We start from the raw sequence: 3,876 nt of genomic DNA on the forward strand, positions 1-3,876 counted from the left end.
TGTGTGAATTTGGTTTTGTCTTGAAATACCTCGGTTTCTCCATCTATTGTAATTGAGAGTTTTGCTGGGTATAGTAGCCTGGGCTGTCATTTGTGTTCTCTTAGGGTCTGAATAAAATATGTACAGGACCTTCAGGCTTTCATAGTCTCTGGTGAGAAGTCTGATGTAATTCTAATAGGTCTGCCTTTATATGTTACATGACTTTTCTCCCTTACTGCTTTTAATATTCTATTTTTATTTAGTGCATTTGTTGTTCTATTTATTATATGTCAGGAGGAATTTATTTTCTGGACCAGTATATTTGGAGTTTTGTAGACTTCTTGTATGTTCATGGGCATCTCTTTCTTTAGGTTAGGGAAATTTTCTTCTATAATTTTTTGAAGATATTTACTGGTCCTTTAAGTTAAAAATCTTCATTCTCATCTATACCTATTATTCTTAGGTTTACTCTTCTCATTGTGTCCTGGATTTCTTGGATGTTTTGAGTTAGGTTAGTTTTGCATTTTGCATTTTCTTTGATTTTTGGGTCTATGTTTTCTATGGAATCTTCTGCACCTGATATTCTCTCTTCCATCTCTTGTATTCTGTTGCTGATGCTCACATCTATGGTTCCTGATTTCTCTCCTAGGATTTCTATCTCCAGAGTTGTCTCCCTTTGGGTCTTCTTTATTGTTTCTACTTCCGTTTTTAGATCTTGGATGGTTTTGTTCAATTTCAGCACCTATTTGTTTATGTTTTCCTGTAATTCTTTAAGGGATTTTTGTGTTTCTTCTTTAAGGACTTCTACCTGTTTAGCAGTGTTTTCCTGTATTTCTTTAGGTGATTTATTAATGTTCATCTTGAAATCCTTTACCAGCATCATGAGATATGATTTTCAACCTGAACCTTTCTTTTTGGGTATGTTTGGGCATCCAGGACTCGCTGTGTTTGGTGTACTGGGTTCTGATGTTTCTGAGTGGTCTTGTTTTCTGTTAGTAAGATTCTTCTCTTTGCCTTTCACCATCTGGTAATCTATGGTGTTAAAGGTTATAGCTGTCTCTGGCTGGAACTTGTTCCTTCTGTGATTCTGTTAGCCTCTGTCAGCACTCCTGGAAGTCCAACTCTCTCCTGAGTCCCAGTGGTCAGAGCACTCTCTACAGGTAAGTTCTCCTCTTGCAGGGAAGGTGCAGAGAAGTCTGGAACTCAAATCCACCTCCTGGCTGAATATGAATGCCTGTAGGGACCCTGTCCAAAATGTTGCTTCTGCAGTCTATGTGCTCTCCTGTTTGGACTTGTCTCTGAGAGACCCAGAATACAAGATGGTGCTCTCATCTGAATCCTGGGGTCAGAGTCCTCTATGGAGGCTGACTCTCCTCAGTGATTCTAAGATCCTGGATGTGCTAGGGTGCCTGCAGCACGGAGAGTCTGCTGGGGACCTTGGGACCTCCTCTGAGTTTGTGCCCAAAGTGGTGCTGGGCTGATGCCAACCAGAACTGTATCTTCTGTTTCTCTTTTGTAGAATAGTTTGAGGAGTATTGGTATTAGGTCTTCTTTAAAAGTCTGATTGAACTCTGCACTAAACCCATCTAGTCCTGGGTTCGTTCATTCTTTCTTTCTTTCTTTCTTTCTTTCTTTCTTTATTTATTTATTTATTTATTTTTTGGTTGGGAAACTATTAATGACTGTTTCTTTTCTTTCTTTTTTTTTTTTTTAAAGGGGATATGAGCCTGTTTAGATCACTAATTTAATTCTGATTTAAGTTTGGTATTTGGAATCTGTCTAGAAAATTGTCCATTTCATCCAGGTTTTACAGTTTTATTGAGAATGAGCTTTTGTATTAGAATCTCATGATGTTTATGATTTCCTCAGATACTGTTGTTATAGCTCCCCTTTCATTTCTGATTTTGTTAATTAGGATACTCTCCCTGTACCCTCTAGTTTGTCTAGCTAAGGGTTTTTCTCTTTTGTTGATATTCTCCAAGAACCAGCTTCTGGTTTGGTTGATTCTTTGTATAGTTCTTTTTGTTTCTAGTGCTTCTACCTGTTTAGCTGTGTTCTCCTGCATTTCTCTAAGAGAATTTTTAATGTCCTTCTTAAAATCCTCTACCACCGTAATGAGATATGATTTTAAATCCAAATCTTGCTTTTTCATTGTGTTGTGTATCCAGGACTTGCTGTAGTGGGAGTACTGGGTTCTGATGATGCCAAGTAGCCTTGATTTCTCTTGGTAAGATTCTTGTGTTTGACTTCATCATCTGGCAATCTCTGGTGTTAGATATTCTTGCTGTCTCTGGCTGGAGCTTATTCCTTCTATGAGTCACTAAGCTTGTGTCAGCACTCCTGGGAGAGTAGAACTCTCCTGGCAAGACCAGGACACAGAAAGCTGCATAACAGCCCCACCTCCTTGGTGCATATGTAGGCCTCTAGGACCCTGTACACACTGCTCTCCTGCTTCTGTGGCCTGTGCGCTCCTGAGTGGACCCACCTCAGAGGGTCACTGGAGAGAAAATGGAAATCTCACCTGAATCCTGGGATGACTCCACTCCCTGGAGGCAAGCTCTCCTCTGGCAGGGAAGATGCACAGAGGGCTAAGAAACAGCTCCATCTCATAGATGCAGATGTCAGCCTGTAGGACCCACTCCCAGCTACTCTGCTGCTTGTGTGTCCTGTGTGCTCCTGAGTCTCCATCTTGCTTAAGGGAACATTGTGCAGTAACAGTTCTTGATACTGGATGCCTCATATGATCCATTTCAAACCCCAGAGAATTACATTGTTTTGTGTGACACTATTCCAAGAGACAAAACAAATTTGAACAGCTAAAGCATCTTAAAAATGAACCAAGTTTGTCAACTCTCAAACAAAATTTTAATTTCTGGTACATACGGATATCAAATGAAGTTATTTCCTAAACACCACTTTTGCAAACTAGCCTTCTATTTTGTATCATTTAGCCTCGATCAGCTCCGAGTGCCTAGAGAAGGATTGGGACGGCTTGTGATTTCTCTCACGAGGCAGAGACCTTTCTCTTCTCCTAGAACATGATCTGCTCTGGCTCCTGAAAATGCTTCTGCTTCTTGGGGATCTGCACCGAGGTGGAGGACTCCTCCTGCAGTAATCATCTCGAGAAAGATAATCGCAAGTGGGAGGTGGCCACGATTCCGACTTTTCCTTTCACCATTTGACAGTTCCACTCTTACATGGCAGCCATATGTTGTTCTTCTATCTTGCTTGTGGACAGCAGCAGCAGCAGCAACAGCAGCTCGGGGATCCTCAAATTTAAGGAAAGCAAAGCCAGGAGGTTTTTGAACAACCCATAGACTTAAGTGTGGTCTATAATAGCCAAAAGTCCGTTCTAATTCAGTCCTGTTCCCATTGTTTCCAAGACTACCTACATAAACCTCATAGTCCAAGGGACAGGAATCACAGTGGACTTTGAGATCCTGGCCTCAAAAGGCCCAAACTCAAATCCTAAAGCTCTGACAGGCCCTCCTGCTCCCCTCTGGCTCTGCTCCCACTGATGCTTTCAAACCCGCAGTGTCCACGAAATGACCTACAATAGGTTATTTCACCAGCTTTCGAAATATTGCATGATGTGTAAATTCACAAACACATACATGTTCAAAGGGAGTATATATACATATAACCTCATACAAACACACACATATATAACAATAATATATCTGCATATACCAGTTTGCGTTCATGCATAAACTTGTAATATAGTACATTTTTGCATATAGATTTGCAAATAGTCAATATAACAATATAACAATGTTTTAGGGTTTGGTTTTCTTCTTCTTCTTCTTCTTCTTCTTCTTCTTCTTCTTCTTCTTCTTCTTCTTCTTCTTCTTCTTCGTTGTTGTTTTTGAGACAGGGTTTCTCTATGTAGCCCTGGCT

The 3,876-nt window shown here is 40.4% G+C and overlaps 1 pseudogene; it reads right to left on the reverse strand.

Annotated features, from left to right (window-relative positions):
- Nucleotides 1–671: 671 nt before the first annotated feature.
- LOC110330305 overlaps nt 672–3,876 on the reverse strand; it is a 21,307-nt pseudogene continuing 18,102 nt past the window's right edge.

Source organism: Mus pahari, chromosome 13 (genome assembly GCF_900095145.1).
Source record: "Mus pahari chromosome 13, PAHARI_EIJ_v1.1, whole genome shotgun sequence".
NCBI lineage: Eukaryota > Metazoa > Chordata > Mammalia > Rodentia > Muridae > Mus > Mus pahari.